A 26236-nucleotide genomic window follows, 5' to 3' on the forward strand; every position below is an offset into this window, starting at 1 on the left:
ACCATGGGGAATAGCGGCTCCGCAGGAGACTGGGCACAAAAGTAAAAGCTTTAGGACTACCTGGTGTGCACTGGCTCCTCCCCCTATGACCCTCCTCCAAGCCTCAGTTAGATTTTTGTGTCCGAACGAGAAGGGTGCACACTAGGTGGCTCTCCTGAGCTGCTTAGTGAAAAAGTTTAGAAGGGGGCGGAGCCTATCTCCTCAGCACACTGGCGCCATTTTCCCTCACAGCTCCGTTGGAGGGAAGCTCACTGACTCTCCCCTGCAGTCCTGCACTACAGAAACAGGGTAAAACAAGAGAGGGGGGGCACTAATTTGGCAGATAAATCTATACAGCAGCTATATAAGGGAAAAACACTTATATAAGGTTATCCCTGTATATATATAGCGCTCTGGTGTGTGCTGGCAAACTCTCCCTCTGTCTCCCCAAAGGGCTAGTGGGGTCCTGTCCTCTATCAGAGCATTCCCTGTGTGTGTGCTGTGTGTCGGTACGTTGTGTCGACATGTATGAGGAGGAAAATGGTATGGAGGCGGAGCAATTGCCTGTAATAGTGATGTCACCCCCTAGGGAGTCGACACCTGACTGGATGGTCTTATGGAAGGAATTACGTGATAGTGTCAGCACTTTACAAAAGACTGTTGACGACATGAGACAGCCGGCAAATCAGTTATTACCTGTACAGGCGTCTCAAACACCGTCAGGGGCTCTAAAGCGCCCGTTACCTCAGATGGTCGACACAGACCCAGACACGGACACTGACTCCAGTGTCGACGGTGAGGAAACAAACGTATTTTCCAGTAGGGCCACACGTTACATGATCACGGCAATGAAGGAGGTTTGAACATTTCTGATACTACAAGTACCACAAAAAAGGGTATTATGTGGGGTGTGAAAAAACTACCCGTAGTTTTTCCTGAATCAGATGAATTAAATGAGGTGTGTGATGAAGCGTGGGTTTCCCCCGATAAAAAACTGCTAATTTCTAAAAAATTATTGGCATTATACCCTTTCCCGCCAGAGGTTAGGGCGCGTTGGGAAACACCCCCTAGGGTAGATATGGCGCTCACACGCTTATCAAAACAAGTGGCGTTACCGTCTCCTGATACGGCCGCCCTCAAGGAACCAGCTGATAGGAAGCTGGAAAATATCCTAAAAAGTATATACACACATACTGGTATTATACTGAGACCAGCAATCGCCTCAGCCTGGATGTGCAGTGCTGGGGTGCTTGGTCGGATTCCCTGACTGAAAATATTGATACCCTGGACAGGGACAGTATATTATTGACTATAGAGCATTTAAAGGATGCATTTCTATATATGCGAGATGCACAGAGGGATATTTGCACTCTGGCATCAAGAGTAAGTGCGCTGTCCATTTCTGCCAGAAGAGGGTTATGGACGCGACAGTGGTCAGGTGATGCGGATTCCAAACGGCATATGGAAGTATTGCCGTATAAAGGGGAGGAGTCATTTGGGGTCGGTCTATCGGACCTGGTGGCCACGGCAACGGCTGGGAAATCCACCTTTTTACCTCAGGTCACCTCTCAGCAGAAAAAGACACCGTCTTTTCAGGCTCAGTCCTTTCGTCCCCATAAGGGCAATCGGGCAAAAGGCCACTCATATCTGCCCCGGGGCAGAGGAAGGGGAAAAAGACTGCAGCAGGCAGCCTCTTACCAGGAACAGAAGCCCTCCCCCGCTTCTGCCAAGTCCTCAGCATGACGCTGGGGCCTTACAAGCGGACTCAGGCACGGTGGGGGCCCGTCTCAAGAATTTCAGCGCGCAGTGGGCTCACTCGCAAGTGGACCCCTGGATCCTGCAGGTAGTATCTCAGGGGTACAAATTGGAATTCGAGACGTCTCCCCTCGCCGGTTCCTGAAGTCTGCTTTACCAACGTCTCCCTCCGACAGGGAGGCGGTATTGGAAGCCATTCACAAGCTGTATTCCCAGCAGGTGATAATCAAGGTACCCCTCCTACAACAGGGAAAGGGGTATTATTCCACGCTGTTTGTGGTACCGAAGCCGGACGGCTCGGTGAGACCTATTTTAAATCTGAAATCCTTGAACACTTACATACAAAGGTTCAAATTCAGATGGAGTCACTCAGAGCAGTGATAGCGAACCTGGAAGAAGGGGGACTATATGGTGTCTCTGGACATCAAGGATGCTTACCTTCATGTCCCAATTTGCCCTTCTCACCAAGGGTACCTCAGGTTTGTGGTACAGAACTGTCACTATCAGTTTCAGACGCTGCCGTTTGGATTGTCCACGGCACCCCGGGTCTTTACCAAGGTAATGGCCGAAATGATGATTCTTCTTCGAAGAAAAGGCGTCTTAATTATCCCTTACTTGGACGATCTCCTGATAAGGGCAAGGTCCAGAGAACAGTTAGAGGTCGGAGTAGCACTATCTCAAGTAGTACTACGACAGCACGGGTGGATTCTAAATATTCCAAAATCGCAGCTGATTCCGACGACACGTCTGCTGTTCCTAGGGATGATTCTGGACACAGTCCAGAAAAAGGTGTTTCTCCCGGAGGAGAAAGCCAGGGAGTTATCCGACCTAGTCAGGAACCTCCTAAAACCAGGCCAAGTGTCAGTGCATCAATGCACAAGGGTCCTGGGAAAAATGGTGGCTTCTTACGAAGCGATTCCATTCGGCAGATTCCACGCAAGAACTTTTCAGTGGGATCTGCTGGACAAATGGTCCGGATCGCATCTTCAAATGCATCAGCGGATAACCCTGTCTCCAAGGACAAGGGTGTCTCTCCTGTGGTGGGTTGCAGAGTGCTCATCTTCTAGAGGGCCGCAGTTTCGGCATTCAGGACTGGGTCCTGGTGACCACGGATACCAGCCTGAGAGGCTGGGGAGCAGTCACACAGGGAAGAAGTTTCCAGGGCTTGTGGTCAAGCATGGAAACGTCACTTCACATAAATATCCTGGAACTAAGGGCCATTTACAATGCCCTAAGTCAGGCAAGGCCTCTGCTTCAGGGTCAGCCGGTGTTGATCCAGTCGGACAACATCACGGCAGTCGCCCCACGTAAACAGACAGGGCGGCACAAGAAGCAGGAGGGCAATGACGGAAGTTGCAAGGATTCTTCGCTGGGCGGAAAATCATGTGATAGCACTGTCAGCAGTGTTCATTCCGGGAGTGGACAACTGGGAAGCAGACTTCCTCAGCAGACACGACCTCCACCCGGGGGAGTGGGGACTTCACCCAGAAGTCTTCCACATGATTGTGAACCGTTGGGAAAAACCAAAGGTGGACATGATGGCGTCCCGCCTCAACAAAAAACTGGACAGATATTGCGCCAGGTCAAGGGACCCTCAGGCAATAGCTGTGGACGCTCTGGTAACACCGTGGGTGTACCAGTCAGTGTATGTGTTCCCTCCTCTGCCTCTCATACCCAAGGTACTGAGAATCATAAGAAGGAGAGGAGTAAGGACTATACTCGTGGCTCCGGATTGGCCAAGAAGGGCTTGGTACCCGGAACTTCAAGAGATGCTCACGGAGGACCCGTGGCCTCTACCTCTAAGAAAGGACCTGCTCCAGCAGGGACCCTGTCTGTTCCAAGACTTACCGCGGCTGCGTTTGACGGCATGGCGGTTGAACGCCGGATCCTGAAGGAAAAAGGCATTCCGGATGAAGTCATCCCTACCCTGATCAAAGCCAGGAAGGATGTAACTGTGCAACATTATCACCGTATTTGGCGTAAATATGTTGCGTGGTGGGAGGCCAGGAAGGCCCCTACAGAGGAATTTCAACTGGGTCGTTTCCTGCATTTCCTGCAAACAGGACTGTCTATGGGCCTAAAATTAGGGTCCATTAAGGTTCAAATTTCGTCCCTGTCGATATTCTTCCAGAAAGAACTAGCTTCAGTTCCTGAAGTTCAGACGTTTGTCAAGGGGGTACTGCATATACAACCTCCTTTTGTGCCTCCAGTGGCACCTTGGGATCTCAATGTAGTTTTGGGGTTCCTAAAATCACATTGGTTTGAACCACTCACCACTGTGGACTTAAAATATCTCACATGGAAAGTGGTAATGCTGTTAGCCCTGGCTTCAGCCAGGCGTGTCTCAGAATTGGCGGCTTTATCCTATAAAAGCCCTTACCTAATTTTTCATACGGACAGGGCAGAATTGAGGACTCGTCCTCAATTTCTCCCTAAGGTGGTTTCAGCGTTTCACTTAAACCAGCCTATTGTGGTACCTGCGGCTACTAGGGACTTGGAGGATTCCAAGTTGCGGGACGTAGTCTGGGCCCTGAAAATATATGTTTCCAGGACGGCTGGAGTCAGAAAATCTGACTCGCTGTTTATCCTGTATGCACCCAACAAGCTGGGTGCTCCTGCTTCTAAGCAGACTATTGCTCGTTGGATTTGTAGTACAATTCAGCTTGCACATTCTGTGGCAGGCCTGCCACAGCCAAAATCTGTAAAAGCCCATTCCACACGGAAAGTGGGCTCATCTTGGGCGGCTGCCCGAGGGGTCTCGGCTTTACAACTTTGCCGAGCAGCTACTTGGTCAGGGGCAAACACGTTTGCTAAATTCTACAAATTTGATACCCTGGCTGAGGAGGACCTGGAGTTCTCTCATTCGGTGCTGCAGAGTCATCCGCACTCTCCCGCCCGTTTGGGAGCTTTGGTATAATCCCCATGGTCCTTTCGGAGTTCCCAGCATCCACTAGGACGTCAGAGAAAATAAGAATTTACTTACCGATAATTCTATTTCTCATAGTCCGTAGTGGATGCTGGGCGCCCATCCCAAGTGCGGATTGTCTGCAATACTTGTACATAGTTATTGTTACAAAAATCGGGTTATTATTGTTGTGAGCCATCTGTTCAGAGGCTCCTCTGTTATCATGCTGTTAACTGGGTTCAGATCACAAGTTGTACGGTGTGATTGGTGTGGCTGGTATGAGTCTTACCCGGGATTCAAAATCCTTCCTTATTGTGTACGCTCGTCCGGGCACAGTATCCTAACTGAGGCTTGGAGGAGGGTCATAGGGGGAGGACCCAGTGCACACCAGGTAGTCCTAAAGCTTTTACTTTTGTGCCCAGTCTCCTGCGGAGCCGCTATTCCCCATGGTCCTTTCGGAGTTCCCAGCATCCACTACGGACTATGAGAAATAGAATTATCGGTAAGTAAATTCTTATTTTCTGTGCAGATTGTTTCAAATTGTAACTTTTTAATATTGAAATCCTCAATTGTGACTGCCGGAACGGGGCGCAGGCTATATTAGCCATTCATTCCAGGTGCCGGCGTGATGCTCTGGCCCAGGCCTGGCCAACCTGTGGCTCTCCAGCTGTTGTAAAACTACAAGTCCCATCATGCCTTGCCACAGTTTTGCTATTAGGGAATGCAAACTAATTGGGGTTCCCCGTCACTTTACGAAGAAAACGACACCAAAAAAAGTAAAAAAACTCATGTCTGTCTTTTTCCATGTCGACCTAGTGGCCATGTTGACCTAATGCATGTCGACCAATAGTGGTCGACCTAATGACTGTCGGCCTAAGTGTGGTCGACTTAATGACCCATACCTCATTCTGACTGCCGGTCCGGGCATAGACCCCCTTAGCTAGTCGTTCCAGGTGCCAGATGGGGCGTAGAACACCTTGCACAGCTGTTTTGGTTGCCGAAATAGGGCACAGACCACTTAAGATAGCCTATGAGATAGCCGTTCCTGAACCTGCTACCTCCAACTCCTAAACAGGAGAGAAGACAGAAGACTTCTTTTTGGCGCACTCTTAATTAGAATTGTAGGAAGATTCAAAAATAATTTTGAATGAAATATAGTTAAAATATTGTCACCAAAATTCATCCCAAAGTGGTATTCTTGTGTGCTGATTAGTCACATGTAAATACACTTGTTATGTCCTCCGATGTATGAGGTATGGAATCACAATAACATTAACGTAATTGTTAATGAATATAGGATGCGTCCATAAAGTTACGGCGCATCCTTTATTCATTAACAATTACGTTTAAGCCCACACAACTGTACGTATAGCCATACTATGCACTGCTAAAGGAACTTAGACACAGACAACTCTGTAGGAATACATTATTGAACAGAAACTGAACTTATTGAGACCATAACAGTACAGTCCAATTCAGGACGTAGATATTCATTAAAAAAGGAATGAATCATTCTTGTGATTCCATGCCTCATACATCGGAGGACATAACAAGTGTATTTACATGTGACCAATCAGCACACAAGAATCCCACTTTGGGACAAATTTTGGTGATAATATTTTAACTATATTTCATTAAAAGTTATTTTTTAATCTTCTTACAAATCTAATTACGAGTGCGCCAAAAAGAAGTCTTGTGTCTTCTCTCCTGTTTATGTATATTTAGTAAGCAATTACTGACTTCATGGTGCACCACTGATGGATATGATGGAGACAGTGGGTCTCCATGTCAGTGAATTGTTGGTCTTTGTCTACTGTTCCTTATGATACTTTCTATGACCAGTGCGGAATCATACCAGCTTTTTATATACCTCCAACTCCTCCCTGCTAGTACCCTTCTTTAAGGGATGTAGCTAATATGCCGCTGTACGGGATCCCGACTGTCGAAATACCGATGCCGGAATCCCAAATGGCGGCATAATGCCGGCATCAAAAGCTTGACGGTGCTCTGGATCCCGGCATCAAAATACAGACGCCTAGAATCCTGAACACTCTTTTAGTGGTACGGGCTTGGTCCTGCTACGGGGGGTGGGAGGTTAGGTTTAGGCATTAGAAGGGGGGTTAGGGTGCAGGGACGGGAAGGTGATGGTTGGGTACCGGGGAGGGGAGGTCAGGGTTAGGCACTAAGCAGGGAGGTTTAGGTAGCGGGGAAGGTAGGGTTTGGGTTAGGCACCATCGGGGAGGGTTAGGGCTAGGCATCCACAAGGGAGGGTAGGGGCCAAGGGAAGGTTAGGGTACTTTCTGGGAGGGAGGGGGGGGGGCTGTCGGGATTCTGATGGACGGGATACCGTTGTCGGTATTCTAACCGTCGGCATTCCGTCCATCGGTATATTATACCAAATCCTTATTTAACTGTATCTATGACTTACTGTACCTTGTCTCCTGTGCTGTCATGAGTCCCATCCCTCCTACCACTCTTCCTGCTTAATTCACTGACTTGACCTACAGACAGTTGTTCCCATCTCTATATCCTTCACTGTATAGTTGCTTTAATTCTGTATTACTCTTCATCATAGAACCTCAGCTGTACTGCCTCCTTTGTACCATATTTCTTTACATTGTATTGTACATTTTGTTCTCTCAAACACCAGCCATGCCGCCCTATTCCAACTTCCTCCCTCCCTGTAGTTCATTACACATTTATTTTTCCATCCCCCCCCCCCCCCCCCCCCCTCCCCCCCCCCCTTCAGCACACACTCACTGCACCTCAACAGTCCTGTCCCGCCGTCACCTCCGGCGGTTTCCCCCCCTCTCTCTCTCTTCACCCTTTCTTGCGCCATACCTATTGCTCCTTTGACTACTATCCTTTCCACTATTTCCTCTCATGCCCCGCTCATCCTCACTTGCTCGCACACTAATCTTTATCTCATCCCTGGTTCACCGCACGTCCCCTCACAGCTCTGCCTCATGTTCTGTCCTCATTGACCCCCCGCTGGTCCCATTATCCTTCTCAGCCACCATCATCTCTGCCAATTTCATCCCATTGGCCGTTGTCACTCCCTCCCTTTCTCCTGGGCTCACCGGAACTCCTGATCGGTTTATAACATACTTTGCTTCATTCATGACCATTTACCTCTGACTCCCACTACGGTATAAGAGTTCTTCTCTCCCCCCTGCTGCACCTTCAGATCCTACCCCTGAAGCCTCCCTCTTGTTTTCCTCCTTTGAGCTCCAGTCTATCTGCTTCTTCCACCCTATTCACCATCGGGGACAATTTAGGGCCACATGGACCTGGGTCTGAAAATGATCAAGGGCCTGTAGTGAAGAGCAGAGAAGCTGTGACCAGTGTTGTGTGGGCAAAACTGGATTATCATCCCAGGTTACAGGTTCGGGACCCCTCCACCTATGAAGTACTCCTACAAAAAAAAATATTTTCTCGATAAAATGGAGATGAAGACAAAGCAAAAAAAGCACCTGTCCCACTACAAATGGAAAAAACACTAGAGAATACTGGCCCTCATTCCGAGTTGATCGCTAGCCGCCGTTGTTCGCTGCGTAGTGATCAGTTAAAAAAACGGCAAAACTGCATATGCACCGCAATGTGCACGCGCGGTGTACAGGTACAAAGAGCATCGTGCTTTTGCACAGGTTCTAGCAACGCTTTTAGTCGCACAGCCGATCGCAAGGAGATTGACAGAAAGTGGGAGTTTCTGGGTGTCAACTGACCGTTTTCTGGGAGTGGTTGGAAAAACGCAGGCATGGCCGGGCGTTTGCTGGGCGGGTATCTGACGTCATTACCGTGTCATTCGTCGCAGCAATCATCGTACAGAATAAGTAACTACAGGGCTGGTCTTGTTTTGCACAAAATGTGTTTGCTGCCGCGACTATGCATTTGCATGGCTGCTAAAAGTAGCTAGCAAGCGATCAACTCAGAATGAGGGCCACTGTTCTAAGGCTCAGAGGTACTGAGAGAAATACAATTTTAATGACATGATTTATGGTCAACCATGTGGCAAGCTGTGCATCTGGTAATCATCTTGCCATCATGACAATGGGTCTATTTTTATTTGGAGCTGTAGTCCCATCCTCCCCATTTTTAATCTGGCCCTGTTAACCATTGTGTCACCATCATCTACCAACCACCCGGTCCCTTCTCCCACTTCCTGGCTTCACCACTTCCTCTCCAAAGACTTTCTATCTCTTCAATATCCCATTGGAATCCATGAATGCTGTGGCTTCCAAGCTGCTCTGCTTCACCTTTGACCTCACCTAATGGACCAACTTGCCATTTCACTCCAGCCATCACTTGACCAAGGCTTCTCTCACCATTGTGATATCTCTGATTTCACCTTTTCCACCTTCCCCTATCTGACCCCCATACTCTCTTCTTTGATCTTTCACTTCTACTTTCACCCTTGCTCCAAGGCTGTGAAACAACCTGGCTGATGATCACCCATACTTACCTACCCTCCCGGAAGCCTCCCGATTTTTAGGGTAGTCCCCTGCAGCCCTGGAAGGGTATATGACTCTTCCGCATCCTGCCCGCTTCCTAGAGAAGCCGGCAGGATGAGGATAAAAGTATTGAAAACCCAGCAGAGGGGTGGAGCTAAAAGACGTGGTAGACATAATATAGCCCCACCTGTACCCGAGGACCCGCAAATTACATGCATTTCCTTATCTTGGGGGCAGGGCCTAATTACATGACAGTCCGGCTCTGTCCCTAAAGTGACCTTCTGCATCTCCTCTCCTCCCCACCATCTTCTTCTCCACACTAGACACTCTCAATACGCTGATGAAAATCAAATATACATCTCCTCGTTTTCAGTTCCACTCTCTTCTTCACATTCATTGCATTTCTTATTCTTGCTGCTTTTACCTCTAGAACATCGTTTAAATCCGTATCTTCCTTATTCCTGGTGCCTCCAAAACTAATCATTAATTTTCTTCTTAGCCTACTGTAATCTCCACCTCCCTCCCACCCCCTTCCTTCGTATCACCACACTTTAACCTATTCACAATGCTGCTGCTTGTCTCATTTTCCTCTCCTGCCATACAGCTTCTAGCTTCCTCCTCTGCGACTTGCTTCACTGGCCTCCAATCACGCTCAGAGTCCAGTTAAAACGCCTCAACTGCATTCACAAAGCCTTAAATCACCTGCCCCTCCTTAGAACATTACATTTTCATATTACCGCCTTACGTCTCCTCTGACTAAACCCTCTGTTCCACCCTGGTCACTACCTAACACGCTCACCTTCAAGCTTATGCTTCAGGTGTCCCTATCCTCTAGCGTACACTTATACACCTTCGAACCTACATTTTTATTAAAGCACATCATCCTTCCCCATAACATTTTTCTTCTCTGCCCCTCCATCATGAATCCATTTAAGTTCACCCTCAAAAATTATCCAAGTCCATTAGTATGTTGGCATGGTCCTCCTCCCTCTTGTTTTTCCATAGCACACTCCATTGGGGAGTATTCAGTTGTTTGTAAAGTCAGTTGGATGTCTGTTTTTTTCCTATCTAATAGACAGGAAAAAACAGACACCCAACTGACTTTTCAAACAATTGAATTCCACCCCATGTCACCAGTGCTCAGCTCCCTTTTCGGTTACTGTGACTCTGCTTGTGTATCTTGAGTACAGGTTCACTTAGTACAGAATTGATCCCCAACTGTGACTCTGCTAGCCTCAGTGAGTTGCCTACCTATGCCCCTGTTATATGTCCTACTCACCATCCTACTGTGGTGATATGTTTATGTTTATTACTGATATAGTCTACATATGTGTTTTTATGTTTACCCTGTATGGCGCTGCATACACTTTGTGGCGCCTTAAAAACAAAAGTTAATAATAATAATCATAGTTGTCCTCCGCAATGATTTGTTTGAAACTAATATCTGGAAGATGACGCATACAAAAGTGTATTTTATTTAATATGAGTTTTATAAAAAAAACAATCGGTTCCCTTCATTTTACCTAATCACCAGTCACTGCTATTACTGCTCTTCATCTTTAGAGTCAGACTGCACGAAAAGAGGTGGAATACACTTGGAAAAGTTTAATTTGGGGGCATTCAAGGTAATGTTAAAGTCCGGGAGGGGACAGCAAGGTCAGCGAGGCACAGTGTGTGGTGCTGACGTGGGCAGAGTGTCCCTTGTTATACACTGACACAATGACACGATTACCGTCATTGTGAAGGACGGGTGGGGGCCACAACAATGTAATTCAGTACGAGTTACATCAACAGCCTGGATCACTGACGTCACTCAGCCCCTGGCAATCTCTGGGAGACCTGAATACTCTTCCGGGCATACGGGAGCCACTCGAGATTCGGGAACCCCACAGACGTTCTGTATAGTAGGCAGCCTACAGTTATGTAAACTGTCCAACTCTTCTATCCTGTCCAACTCTGTGTAACTGTCAAAAACCTGGTTCTGCCTCAAATTTTCTCTCTTTTGACCCTCCCTCCCTCTTGCTAAGTGACTGCCACCAAACTTACCTTTCCTTCCTCATTTTGTCGATCCTTCTATTTGTTGTTGGTTAAGTTTTCACTCGCCTTTGAGCTATCTACAACTTCAACAACCCACTCCCTCCCTCTGCCCTGCCACACTTCCTCAAAGGCTATTGAGCAACCTTGAAGACATTGCTCACTTCAGTTTCACCTTATCCTCGGTCTTGGTTCTCTCCGCCATCTCCACCCTTTTCTGTCATACAGTGGTGTCCACCCTCTATGAACAAGCCCTTAGCACTGCCCTTGACTTTATAACACCAGCTGTCACTAATGATGATGATCCCCTGCCCAGCCTTCATGCTGCACTCTGACCTTCTTTCTCTAAATATACTGAGCGCTGTGGAGGAAATTCTGCTTCCTTGCTGACTTACTCCATTTTAAATTCATTCTCTGCACTTTAATTTACCACGCTAATTTAAAATCTCCTCCCAATCACCCAAGCAACCCTTCACCACATTTTACTCCCTACTCTCCGCTTTTCCTCTGCCCTTAGTCTTATCCCTTCCTGAACCAACTTTTCCTCCAAAATCATTCTCTTCTGACGCCTGCTCCCACTTTGCCTACCTGGTCAATCTATCCACCTCCTCTGGTACCTTACCCATCTTTGTCTATGTCATGAACTCTCCCATTCTTAATAAGGCCTGCCTCTCTAACTACCTACCTATCTATCTCTCTCCAAACGACTTGTGCAGTTTGAACACAAGCAACTTCCTTCATTCCTCTACATCAAGTCCCTCCTTGACCCTCTCCAATCTTGTTTTACACATCTCCATTTCAGAATCACCTTAACCAAAGTAAAAAATGACTACCTTTCTGTTAAATCGAAGGGGAATATTTCTCTACTGATTCTTCTTGACCTCATTGGAGCTTTTGACATCATCAACCACCCCTTCCTCTTTAAATCCTCAACTCTGACACTGCTCTCTTCCTACTTGTCCATTGAATCTTTCACTATCTCCACTCCTTTCCCCTAACCTATCTGTAAAGACTTTATTCTTGTCCTCTAATCTTTTCCCTCTACACCTCTTTCCTTAGCAGGCATCACCGTCTTCATCCTGCAATATAATCTGTTATATTGTTATATATCTTCTCCTGGCCTCTTTTGTGCAACTCACACCTCTTGGATGTCCCATCACTTTCTGCTGCGAGGTACACTGGGCTCCACAAGGATTAACATCGGGGTGTAGAGCAGGATCTTGATCCGAGGCACCAACAGGCTCAAAGCTTTTGACTGTTCCCAAGATGCACAGTGCCGCCTCCTCTATAACCCCACATCGGTGCACAGGAGCTCAGTTTCGTTAACCAGCCCAATGCAGTAGCAGGTACCAGAGACGACAATCGCTCGTAGCCAATTACACCACACACTCACCACAGGAGAGGGTGTCAGCGGCTATGCCAATACCAACCCAAAGAAGCTAAGTGCGTCAGGGTGGGCGCCTTGTGGAGCCCAGTGTACCTTGCAGAAAGAGATTTCTCTAACGTCCTAGTGGATGCTGGGAACTCCGAAAGGACCATGGGGAATAGCGGGCTCCGAAGGAGGCTGGGCACTCTAGAAAGATTTATGACTACCTGGTGTGCACTGGCTCCTCCCACTATGACCCTCCTCCAAGCCTCAGTTAGATTTCGTGCCCGGCCGAGGTTGGATGCACACTAGGGGCTCTCCTGAGCCCTTAGAAAGAAAGTATAGATTTAGGTTTTTTATTTTCAGTGAGACCTGCTGGCAACAGGCTCACTGCAGCGAGGGACTAAGGGGAGAAGAAGCGAACTCGCCTGCTTGCAGCCGGATTGGGCTTCTTAGGCTACTGGACACCATTAGCTCCAGAGGGATCGACCGCAGGCCCAGTCCTTGGTGTTCGGTCCCGGAGCCGCGCCGCCGTCCCCCTTACAGAGCCAGAAGCAAGAAGAGGTCCGGAAAAACGGCGGCAGAAGACATCAGTCTTCACCAAGGTAGCGCACAGCACTGCAGCTGTGCGCCATTGCTCCTCATACACACTTCATACTCCGGTCACTGAGGGTGCAGGGCGCTGGGGGGGGGGGCGCCCTGAGAAGCAATAAAAACACCTTAGCTGGCAAAAACTCCACAATATATAGTCCCAGAGGCTATATATGTGGAAAATACCCCTGCCAGAATATGGAAAAAAGCGGGAGAATAGGCCGCGGAAAAGGGGCGGAGCTATCTCCTGCAGCACACTGGCGCCATTTCTCCTTCACAGATCCGCTGGAAGGAAGCTCCCTGGCTCTCCCCTGCAGTCTACACTACAGAACAGGGTAAAAACAGAGAGGGGGGGCACTAAATTTAGGCGCAATATATATATTATATAAAACAGCAGCTATAGGGGACATAACTCAGTTAGTCCCTGCATTATATAGCGCTCTGGTGTGTGCTGGCATACTCTCACTCTGTCCCCCCAAAGGGCTTTTGTGGGTCCTGTCCTCATTCGGAGCATTCCTTGTGTGTGTGCGGTGTGTCGGTACGGCTGTGTCGACATGTTTGATGAGGATAATGATGTGGAGGCGGAGCAGATGCCTTTAGAAGGGATGTCACCCCCTGCGGGGCAGACACCTGAGTGGATGGGCTTATGGAAAGTAATGAGTGCACGTATAGACTCCCTATATAAGAAAATCGACGACATGCCAAATGTGGGACAGCCGACTTCTCAGCTCGTGCCTGCCCAGGCGTCGCATGGGTCATCAGGGGCTCTAAAACCCCCGCTACCTCAAGCAGACCCAGATGTCGACACTGATACTGACACCAGTGTCGACGACGATGAGTCTAACCTGATGCCCACTAAGGCCATTCACTGCATGATTGAGGCAATGAAAGAGGTGTTACACATTTCTGATATAACTACAGGTACCACTAAAAAGGGTATTATGTTTGGAGAGAAAAAACTACCCATAGTTTTTCCCCCATCAGATGAATTAAATGAAGTGTGTGAAGAAGCGTGGGCTTTCCCTGATAAAAAATTGGTAATTCCTAAGAAGGTACTAATGGCGTTCCCTTTCCCGCCAGAGGATAGGTCACGTTGGGAAACACCCCCTAGAGTGGATAAAGCGCTCACACGTTTGTCTAAAAAGGTGGCACTACCGTCTCCGGATACGGCCGCCCTCAAGGAACCTGCTGATAGAAAGCAGGAGGCGATCCTGAAGTCTGTATATACACACACAGGCATTATACTTAGGCCAGCTATTGCGTCAGCTTGGATGTGCAGTGCTGCCGCTGCGTGGTCAGATAAACTGTCAGAAAATATTGACACATTAGACAGAGACACGATCCTGTTAACCATAGACCATATAAAAGACTCAGTCTTATATATGAGAGATGCACAGAGGGAAATCTGCCGACTGGCATCTAAAGTAAGTGCATTGTCCATTTCTGCTAGGAGAGGCTTATGGACTCGCCAGTGGACAGGAGATGCGGATTCAAAAAAGCACATGGAAGTGTTACCATATAAGGGTGAGGAATTATTTGGGGATGGTCTCTCGGACCTAGTTTCCACAGCAACGTCTGGGAAGTCAGCATTTTTACCCCATGTCCCCTCACAGCCTAAGAAGGCGCCGTTTTATCAGGTTCAGTCCTTTCGGACCCAGAAAAACAGGCGTGGAAAAGGCGGGTCCTTTTCTGTCCAGAGGCAGAGGTAGGGGGAAAAGGCTGCAACAAACAGCAGGTTCCCAGGAGCAAAAGTCCTCCCCCGCTTCTTCTTCCAAGTCCGCCGCATGACGGTGGGGCTCCACAGGCGGAGCCAGGTACGGTGGGGGGTCGCCTCAAAAATTTCAGCGATCAGTGGGTTCGCTCACAGGTGGATCCCTGGATCCTGCAAATAGTATCTCAGGGGTACAAGCTGGAATTCGAGGCGTCCCCACCCCACCGGTTCTTAAAATCTGCCTTGCCGATTGCTCCCTCAGACAGGGAGGCGGTGCTAGCGGCAATTCACAAGCTGTATTCCCAGCAGGTGATAATCAAGGTACCCCTACTTCAACAAGGCCGGGGTTATTATTCCACTCTATTTGTGGTACCGAAACCGGACGGTTGGTGAGACCCATTCTAAATTTGAAATCCTTGAACACGTACATAAAGAAATTCAAGTTCAAGATGGAATCGCTCAGGGCGGTTATTGCAAGCCTGGACGAGGGGGATTACATGGTATCCCTGGACATCAAGGATGCTTACCTACATGTCCCCATTTACCATCCTCACCAGGAGTACCTCAGATTTGTGGTACAGGATTGCCATTACCAATTCCAGACGCTGCCGTTTGGACTGTCCACGGCACCAAGGGTATTTACCAAGGTTATGGCGGAAATGATGATACTCCTTCGAAGAAAGGGAGTTTTAATTATCCCGTACTTGGACGATCTCCTAATAAAGGCGAGGTCCAAGGAACAGTTGTTGGTGGGAGTAGCACTATCTCAGGAGGTGCTGCACCAGCACGGCTGGATTCTGAATATCCCAAAGTCACAGCTGGTTCCGACGACACGGCTACTGTTCCTGGGTATGATTCTGGATACAGTCCAGAAGAAAGTGTTTCTCCCGGAGGAGAAAGCCAGGGAGTTGTCATCTCTAGTCAGAGACCTCCTAAAACCAAAACAGGTATCAGTGCATCACTGCACACGGGTCCTGGGGAAGATGGTGGCTTCTTACGAAGCAATTCCCTTCGGCAGGTTCCATGCCAGAATCTTTCAGTGGGACCTGTTGGACCAGTGGTCCGGATCGCATCTTCAGATGCATCGCTTAATAACCCTGTCTCCAAGAACCAGGGTGTCTCTACTGTGGTGGCTGCAGAGTGCCCATCTTCTAGAGGGCCGCAGGTTCGGAATACAGGACTGGGTCCTGGTGACCACGGATGCCAGCCTTCGAGGCTGGGGGGCAGTCATACAGGGAAGAAACTTCCAAGGACTATGGTCGAGTCAGGAGACTTCCCTTCACATAAATATTCTGGAACTAAGGGCCATCTACAATGCCCTAAGTCGAGCAAAAGCCCTGCTCCTACACCAGCCGGTGCTGATCCAGTCAGACAACATCACGGCAGTCGCCCATGTAAATCGACAGGGCGGCACAAGAAGCAGGATGGCGATGGCAGAAGCCACAAGAATTCTCCGATGGGCGGAGAATCATGTACTAGCACTGTCAGCAGTGTTCATTCCGGGAGTGGACAACTGGGAAGCAGACTTCCTCAGCAGACACGACCTCCACCCGGGAGAGTGGGGACTTCACCCAGAAGTCTTCCAGATGCTGGTAAACCGTTGGGAAAAACCACAGGTGGACATGATGGCGTCCCGTCTCAACAAAAAGTTAAAAAGATATTGCGCCAGGTCAAGGGACCCTCAGGCGATAGCTGTGGGCGCTCTAGTGACACCGTGGGTGTACCAGTCGGTTTATGTGTTCCCTCCTCTGCCTCTCATTCCAAAGGTATTGAGAATAATAAGAAAGCGAGGAGTAAACACAATTCTCGTGGTTCCGGATTGGCCAAGACGAGCGTGGTACCCGGAACTTCAAGAGATGCTCTCAGAGGAACCGTGGCCTCTACCGTTCAGACAGGACCTGATACAGCAGGGGCCCTGTCTGTTCCAAGACTTACCGCGGCTGCGTTTGACGGCATGGCGGTTGAACACCGGATCCTAAAGGAAAAGGGTATTCCGGAAGAAGTCATTCCTACGCTTATTAAGGCCAGGAAAGATGTTACGGCAACGCATTATCACCGCATATGGCGGAAATATGTTGCATGGTGCGAGGCCAATAAGGCCCCAACAGAGGAATTTCAACTAGGTCGATTTCTGCATTTCCTGCAAGCAGGAGTGGATATGGGCCTAAAACTAGGCTCCATTAAAGTACAGATCTCGGCTCTGTCGATTTTCTTTCAAAAAGAACTAGCTTCAGTACCTGAAGTTCAGACTTTTGTAAAAGGAGTGCTGCATATTCAGCCCCCGTTTGTGCCTCCTGTGGCACCTTGGGATCTCAACGTGATGTTGAGTTTCTTAAAATCACATTGGTTTGAGCCACTAAAAACCGTGGATCTGAAATATCTCACGTGGAAAGTGGTCATGTTATTGGCCTTGGCTTCAGCCAGGCGAGTGTCAGAATTAGCGGCTTTATCATGTAAAAGCCCTTATCTGATTTTCCATATGGATAGGGCAGAGTTGAGGACTCGTCCCCAATTTCTCCCTAAGGTGGTGTCAGCGTTTCACCTGAACCAGCCTATTGTGGTGCCGGCGGCTACTAGTGAATTGGAGGACTCCAAGTTGCTAGACGTTGTCAGGGCCCTGAAAATATATGTTTCCAGGACGGCTGGAGTCAGGAAAACTGACTCGTTGTTTATCCTGTATGCACCCAACAAGCTGGGTGCTCCTGCTTCTAAGCAGTCTATTGCTCGCTGGATTTGTAGTACAATTCAGCTTGCACATTCTGTGGCAGGCATACCACAGCCAAAATCTGTAAATGCCCATTCCACAAGGAAGGTGGGCTCATCTTGGACGGCTGCCCGAGGGGTCTCGGCTTTACAACTTTGCCGAGCAGCTACTTGGTCAGGGGCAAACACGTTTGCAAAATTCTACAAATTTGATACCCTGGCTGAGGAGGACCTGGAGTTCTCTCATTCGGTGCTACAGAGTCATCCGCACTCTCCCGCCCGTTTGGGAGCTTTGGTATAATCCCCATGGTCCTTTCGGAGTTCCCAGCATCCACTAGGACGTTAGAGAAAATAAGAATTTACTCACCGGTAATTCTATTTCTCGTAGTCCGTAGTGGATGCTGGGCGCCCATCTCAAGTGCGGATTGTCTGCAATACTTGTACATAGTTACTGTTAACTAAAGGGTTATTGTTGAGCCATCTGTTGAGAGGCTCAGTTGTTTTCATACTGTCAAACTGGATATAGTATCACGAGTTGTACGGTGTGATTGGTGTGACTGGTAAGAGTCTTACCCGGGATTCTAAATCCTTCCTTATTATGTCTGCTCGTCCGGGCACGGTGTCCTAACTGAGGCTTGGAGGAGGGTCATAGTGGGAGGAGCCAGTGCACACCAGGTAGTCATAAATCTTTCTAGAGTGCCCAGCCTCCTTCGGAGCCCGCTATTCCCCATGGTCCTTTCGAAGTTCCCAGCATCCACTACGGACTACGAGAAATAGAATTACCGGTGAGTAAATTCTTATTTTAACAACGGTAAGTTCTTACCATAAATCTTGTTTTCTGCTGACGGGTACACTGGGCTCCACAAGGATTAACATCAGGGATGTCCTAAAGCAGTTCCTTATGGGAGGGGACGCACTGTAGCGGGCACAAGAACCCGGCGTCCAAGGGAAGCATCCTGGGAGGCGGAGGTATCGAAGGCATAGAACCTTATAAACATAAAATACAATGATAGACAGATGAAAGCTTGAATGGAAAAATGTCCTACCAAATGGAGGAACAGAAGCCGCAGGTGTAGAATGCAAGGTAGTCCCGGGAAAAAAAATACCCTGGATAAGGCTCCTAAGGTTTCTTTCCAAACTAAGGTGGTCATTCCGAGTTGTTCGCTCGTTGCCGATTTTCGCTATGCTGCGATTTGTTGCTAAATGCGCATGGTACGCAGCGCGCATGCGCTTAGTTATTTAACTAAAAACTTAGCAGTTTTGCTGTTGTTCGTGCATCGCTTTTCAGTCGCACTGCTGATTGGTGAGTGATTGACAGGAAGGGCGTTTCTGGGTTAGAACTGAGCGTTTTCCGGGAGTGTTAAAAAACGCAGGCGTGTCAGGCAAAAATGCAGGAGTGTCTGGAGAAACGGGGGAGTGGCTGACCGAACGGAGGGCGTGTTTGTGACGTAAAACCAGGAACTAAATGGACTGAGGTGATCGCAATCTAGGAGTAGGTCTGGAGCTACTCAGAAACTGCTTGAAAAATTTCAGTAGCAATTCTGCTAATCTTTCGTTCGCAATTCTGCTAAGCTAAGATACACTCCCAGAGGGCGGCGGCCTAGCGTTTGCAATGCTGCTAAAAGCAGCTAGCGAGCGAACAACTCGGAATGACCACCTAAGTCCCTCACTTGGTCCAACAGTCCATAAATGTCCTTGGGCACTGTATGGCAACAGCCGACGCGTTTCGGGACGTCCAAGTCCCTTTTTCAAGGCTGTGTCAGGGAGCTACTCCGGCAATCCAGTTCCGGTTTTCACCCAATCCCAACCAGTGTTTAGACATAAATATTTAATAATATATTTAATATCTTGTAATATGAGCAAAGTAGAATGAAAAGTTACACAAATGTGGGGATATTATATTGTGTATTGATATTGCTCTGTTGCATGTGGATGGTGAATGGACAATCCTAGCAAAACCTGCATAGATTTAAAACAGGAACACTAAAAGGTAGGGAAATAAATTCCCAGGTAGATAATTCAAATAGGTAGATTGCTTTGTGAGTGTAACGGAATTAACAGAACATTTATGTTTTTACATTATTTTATTTTCTTCTGATTTTTCGTTCTAATTTTGTTTCTTTGTAAACATTTGACAAATGTCACTGGATCCTCTTCTGATATTTTTAATTCATCTCGTTTTAACATTGTTGTATAGTACATTAGTAAAAAAGTGGGTAACAGCAAGCACGGAGTTTGACCATATTCTGTAGCAGCAGATATAGTTAAGAGGGGATACGGTCAAAATCCGGATGGGCAGAAGGCCGACAGCGGAATCCCACACGTAAGGGTTGGGTCTAGCACTAGGGGGAGGGTTAAGGTTAGGCTGCGAGGGTAGGGGAGGTTAAGGCTAGGCTGCGGTGGGGATAGTTAGGCTGTGCGAAGGGGAGATTAGGCTTAGGCTGCGGAGGGGTGGGTTAAGGGTAGGGTAAAAATACTTACTGGGATGTGTCAGGATTCTGACTGTTGGGATCCCGCTGTTGATCTTCTGACTGTCGGGATCCCAACCTCCGGGATTTTGTACCCAACCCGTTAACAGTTTATCATCCTTTGATGATGTAATTATTATTGCCTTTCATCTCTTACTTACATACAAATAAAATGTTTCTCACCAATTCTTGACCACATATAAGAAGCATCCATCCATTGTAATCATTGTTCCATTAATATCTTCATGTTTATCATCATCAAATTGTATACCTTCCCCATGCTCTACACCAGGCATGTCCAAACTGCGGCCCTCCAGCTGTTGTGAAACTACACATCCCAGCATGCCCTGACACAGCTTTAGCAATCTCTGACAGCAAAACTGTGTCAGGGCATGCTGGGATATGTAGTTTCACAACAGCTGGAGGGCCGCAGTTTGGACATGCCTGTTCTACACTGTATTTACTGTAGCTTAGCTTTCTCAGCTCCACAACGACTGTATTATTTTCCATTATCCACTCTGGTCTCATTGACCTTGCTAGACCTCATAGCGTCTTCACCTTCTGAGAGACTCCATTCATAAAACAAAGACAAAATCAATGAAATGAAAATAATCAAAATAAATTTATTAAGAGTTTTTAAGTAGATTACACTTTTTACTCTGCATTAAAAAATTAGGAAATTATTGACCAAGATTGTCCGGCGGCTCTTACAAGCTTGTCCTATAAGAGGACCAAGCTGGTGGTAGCCCCATGACTCACAAAGAGTCATCCTTCAGCACTCAGGAGAGGAAAAACCCCCTGTGGAGGAAACCTCTGGTGACCCGTGGCTGGAGGACTGCCCGTCCCTCTGGGCATTAGGAGACTATGCAGAGTTACATTACCAAACTTAATCAAACATGAGCATGTGAGATTGAAATATACTAATAGCTATCATTGGCTGATGTCATTAATATAGCTCCTGTCCACATCTCCTGATACTACCCAATTCACATTCCTCACAAAGCTGCGCAATTTGCTGTAGAGGATGATCATCCCCTTTTGAGAAGCATCAAATTTACCCGAACGACTACAATATTGTGATAGCTGCGCTGTTCTGCTAGGACCTCCAGGGGTAGAAGTAAACAAGCTCAAGGTCATTTTTTTAGGGCAGTCAAGCTCCAAGCTGCAGGCACATCCAAGTGAGACACCTTGTCCTTGACAAGATACTGTACTTACCTCCCGTGGGGATCTTTCTCCGAGAAGGCTGTGTGTATATGAGGAAAACATCAGGTTGCAGGAGACGTATATGGAGGATGTTAATGACAGCCATGATTATGCCACGTCAGTGTCCTGGGTGTGTGAGAGAGGCAGTAATAGCAAAGCACTGATACAGGCAGTTACCATTATGACATCACAGCATGATCTTATTTGTGTTCTACATTCTATAAAGGAGAAGCGCACAAGATGATCTTTAGTGATGTGTGATATATATATATTCCTCTATAACCACCGCTTCCTATTATACACCTGTCATTTCATACACATCTGTCCCTTTAACATCTCTATTATCGGTCAATTGCATTCAATCAATCAGCTCCTATCTCCTCTTTCTTTTTCATCCACTAGGGGTCACTGGAGTACTCTTGGGATATGGACGGGCGGAGCCGAACAAAGGCACTGAATATTCAAATTTAGGACCCTCCCACCCCTCCATATCCCCGAGTACCTCAGTGTACTATCTCAGTGTTTTTTTCGGTGCTCACAGCACGAACATCGGCTTGTGGTATAGCCACACTTGGATTTTTATTTTTATTTTTATTTTTACACTTAGCACATCCCTTCCCAGTTTCTGGAAAAACATGGGTCCGGGATAGTGCCGCTGCACGGACAGCGCATGGCGTGTCGGTCCTCACAAAGAGCACCCTCACAGCCACAGACAGCATGGCGTGTCGGTCCTCACAAAGAGCACCCTCACGGCCACAGACAGCACTGCTTCTACAAACAGCAGCCAGGACTAGAGAGCTGGACGGGCTTGCAAGAAGCCGTCGCAGCCATAGATCACTGGAAGCTGACTGGAGCTGGACGGAGCTTACAGACATAGAAGCCCCGTCACAGCCAGGACTACAGAGCTGACGGAGCTTACAGAAGGCCGTTGCAGCCATGAGTCACACCACTGCAGCTGGCCGGAGCTTATACAGAAAGTCCCGTCACAGCCAGAAGTTACAGAAAGGTAGGCTGGGGAGCGGGGCGGTCAGCGCAGGCTGCCGCCCCGCTATGTGTGGGTTAAGGTGCAGTAGGTTAATACAATACAGCTCCGTCCCGCCGCACAGCAGGGGGAGCTCATACCCGCCAAGCCAGCCACTACCTTCTGAGGAGACAAGCCGTCCCCCGGCAGCCGCCAACTCCGTCCTGCCGCATAGCAGGGGGAGATCAGACGACGCTAAACAGCCGCTATGTATCAAGACGGGGTCATCAAACGCCCGTCCCAGCGCTCCGGTCGCCGCCAAGCTCCCTCCTGCCGCACAGCAGGGGGAGATCATACGAAGCAGCTGCTCCGTCTGACATCAGGCCGCCCGTCCCAGCGCTCCGGTAGCCGCCAGCTCCGTCCTGCCGCACACTGGGCTCCGTACGGCTGCACAGCAGGTAAGCCATACTTAGTACCAGTATGACCGCCGCTCCGTCCCGGCCTGCATACACAAATGCCAGGGCAGGCTTCCAACACGGCCGCCCAGCTACGTCCGGCCGCCCATCAGTCTCAGTACAGAGACGATCACAAGTGCAGGCTTCCCGCAGATGATCATAGGGGGGGAAGAGGCACGGTGGAAGCTGGCGGATATATGACCAGCTGGGTATATATATATATATATATATCTATCACAGATATAAGCTTGTTACCGGTACTGACAGTAATAATTGAACTATATTACTGGCTGTGATTTTCAGAGTTGAACCTATATTAATGGCTGCGATTAACAAGGCGAGGGAGCCTATATTAATATATTAATATTAATGTCTGGTGTGATAATGGCCTATCAGCTTATGTATATATTTATTCATAGAACAGTTGTAACCGTCCTGTGGTTATACTGTATAATAACCTATACGGAAAGGTCAGCATGGCAAAGGGGCCATTTTAACCATGCTGCCTGTTGTTTTCCAGTTTGTGATTCTGGAACATTCCTGCCCTACATCTCTGAGCCACCAGAGGCGCAGGGGTGTTAGTGGGAATTTTTAATCAGCATAAGTAAGCCATGTAAACTGTTTTTCTACATGATTCTAGAACATTCCTGCCCTACATCTCTAAGCCACCAGAGGCGTAGGGGGGTTAGTAGGAATTTGGTTCGGGTTTCATAGGCCATGTGAACTGCTTTTCACATAAAGATTACTCTGTTTTTTCTTCACAGCGAATAAATCTTTTGTTTTTCCTAAAGATTTCCGTAGAGAGAATCAACCTTGAGTTAATATTATTTTGCTGTTCACCAATACAATATATATATATGACATGATAACGTCATAAGGCGTGCAATGGCTGTCCGTGGCCTATTGGGGTGTCTGTCTGCATAGCGAATAAGGCTCTAGTGCAGACTAAAAATAACATTGGCATCGGAGTCTCGGAAGTTATTCCGCCAGCTCTAACAAAAGACAGTTTTCCAAAGGAATTCCCTTTGGGTACCACAGTGTTTATTTAACTGGTCTTCTAATGTAATGCACGATTCTATGTCAAATCTCACACAGATAACTACGAGTGAGAAGGGTTCATTAGACCTGCACTCAGATAGTGCAGGGTTGTTGCCAACATACATTGCTAAATTACAGGGAGTCAAGGTCTCCATTGTTCCACTTAGTAGACTTTGACCACTATTTAATCGTTTACAATATGACGCCATCCGACATTGGTAAATGCGTCTGTGTCAAACATTATAAAGACCCATGAAACATTTGGGTCACTAGACATTACGGTTAAAAGAAGCTACAGAGTATATCTGTAAAGCTTCTAACGACGTTTCATCGTCGCCAGTTCAGCACAAGGCCACAGCTTGTTGGTCCTACATTTGATATTCAGCCGTTAATCGAAACGGAATTCTTGTGCCGGCATTTAATCCCTTTAGACTTCAGTTTTCAAGGCGGTGATACACACACTCACGCCTTGTAACGACAGGTCGCTACGGTCTGCAAGCCAGTAGTTTGATGACCTCTTTTCCAATTGTGGGAGCGCGTCTTTACATGTTACCTTTGCGGGGTTTCCAGACTTCAACAGGGACATGACTGCCTCTGTCGAACGGATTGGCAGGTAGCCATTTGGTTTCTACTGGGTTTCAGCTGTCTTTATAATACAGGCAGAGTCAGGGTGGCTTATTCCCCTCTGGTTGGGGGAACCAATCCATACAGCTCCGTCGCAGTTTCAATCAGCAAATCACTTACTGCAGTTTGAAAATGGATTTGCTGCGGGTAGTATTGACATATTGGAGCCACAAAATTGAATACTGGCATTTGATCTTCACAATGCGTATATACCCATTCCGGTTTGTTCATCACAGGTTTTAGCGTTTGCAATTCGCCACAACCATTAACCATTTCATGTCTACCGTTGCTTATCGCTTTGGGTATTTACCAAAAGTGATGTTGGGATGATAGCTCATCTCACATAAGAACTCTGTCTCAACAAAGTTCCTCTAACTTGCGCTACTAAGGTATACTGCGGTAGCAGATCAAGTTCGAAAACAATCGCATCTAATTCCGTCTAAACGATGTCAAGGCCTAGGTAAGATGATAAATACGGTAAATCAAAGACTTTTACCTACTACACCAGCAATAACAAATGTACGTCTAGTAATTAGTGCAAAGCACGCACACTAGCGGTACATTGGTGTATTCACCTATTAAGAATAACGATGGGTTTTTCAATTTAGTTCGCCACCCTTCACTCGCATTTCCCACAGAGGGAAAAGGGTGCATATACTCTGGACGACAGTCGCAGAGGGTCAGGATTTGTAGTTAAAATCAGCAACAAAGGTTCTAAAACACGACAGATTGCTGTCGATATATGTCCTAGAACTCTGTGCATTTTACAATGCTATACATGATTCGCTTTCAGTCGGACCAGGTATATACTCTGGTTTCTCTTCAGGACGAATAAATCTTTCGCCTTGTACTAAAGATTGCTGTGGAGAGGAACAACCATGAGTTTCATGTAAATTTTTGATGCCTGTCTCACGCTGGCCTTAAGCAGTCAAACAAGGCAACGGCAGTTGCATACACAACAACCAGTGAGAACCAAGTAGCCGCATGGCAATGCGGCAGGTAACTCAAATCCTCAATGGCTCAGAACACCATTATGTGAAAATGTCAAGAGATCATTATGTGAGTGGACATCTGTTAGACAGAGGATCTCACCCGTCAGGATTTGGATCCTGAAAACTGGACATTAAATCTAGAGGTGTTTCATATGTGAGTCCACAGAAGGGGGTTACCCTCAAGTATACATGATGGCATCTCGCCACAATTACGAAAGCTCAGTATGTGTACAAAACAGATCACAAGGGCAGTGGCGGTGGAGTCTCTCACATTCATGTGGTCATTCAGCATCGTGTATCTGGCTCCACCATTTTCCGCTGCTCTCTCCGTTGTCAAAACGGATCATAAGACAGTTTGTCACAGTCATACTGGTGGTATCTCATGGGTTTCGGAGAAGTTTGCTTCTCGAATTTTCAAGGAATACTTGCACACGATCTTGGCCCGCTCATAATACGTCCAACCTGTTACATCAGGGAACGTTAGTTTACCCATAGTTACCTATGTACCTATTATCTAAGTACCGCAGCTGCGGTTGACGGGGTGAGGGTTCAGACCGCCCTCTTAAGAAATTGAGCATTACAGTATCGGTTATACTAACCATGTTACGAAATAGTAAGCCGTTTAAGGCAGCTCATTTTTACAAAATTTCGTGTGCTTACATAGGTTGTAAACCTCGGAAGTTCCAACATCATCCTTCAAGTAACCCGTATTCTGTTAAACGGGGTGGGATGGAAAACTGCGTGGATCTGCACGAAGAGTGCAGGTATCTGTGTGGTAAACTTATTTTCAAAGACGTTTGCTTCTGTTTGCGTCTGTACACATCTTTCTACAAGGTGTCATCAAAGTTCACACTCTATTTCTCCCACCTACAGCGCCAGGCGACTTGAAGTTGGGTTCAGATTTCTTACAGTTTTCATATTTTGAACCCTTCAACAAATGGGAATTAAGTTTCTCACTTTGGGAAAACATTTTTCTTCTAGCCTTGGCTTCGGCAAGGGT

At 47.5% G+C, this 26236-nt stretch overlaps 1 protein-coding gene, 1 non-coding gene and 1 pseudogene across 4 annotated transcripts in view; all 3 read left to right on the plus strand.

The window, feature by feature from the left end:
- Nucleotides 1–265: 265 nt before the first annotated feature.
- The window catches only part of CFAP69 (cilia and flagella associated protein 69), a 225618-nt gene continuing 199647 nt past the window's right edge, over nt 266–26236 (plus strand). Inside the window, exon 1 of one of the 3 annotated variants that reach the window (XM_063921509.1) lies at nt 266–288. The gene's annotated coding sequence lies outside the window, so the exon portion shown is untranslated. Of the gene's footprint in view, nt 289–4735; nt 5142–26236 lie in introns of those variants that run through there. The other 2 variants (XM_063921510.1, XM_063921508.1) reach the window with 2 other exon arrangements.
- On the plus strand, nt 23325–23432 carry LOC134931326 (U5 spliceosomal RNA; annotated as a pseudogene).
- On the plus strand, nt 25051–25165 carry LOC134931270 (U5 spliceosomal RNA). The gene has a single exon (XR_010179065.1). It is a non-coding gene; the product is annotated as a U5 spliceosomal RNA (small nuclear RNA).

Source organism: Pseudophryne corroboree, chromosome 5 (assembly GCF_028390025.1).
Source record: "Pseudophryne corroboree isolate aPseCor3 chromosome 5, aPseCor3.hap2, whole genome shotgun sequence".
In the NCBI taxonomy this organism is placed as follows: domain Eukaryota; kingdom Metazoa; phylum Chordata; class Amphibia; order Anura; family Myobatrachidae; genus Pseudophryne; species Pseudophryne corroboree.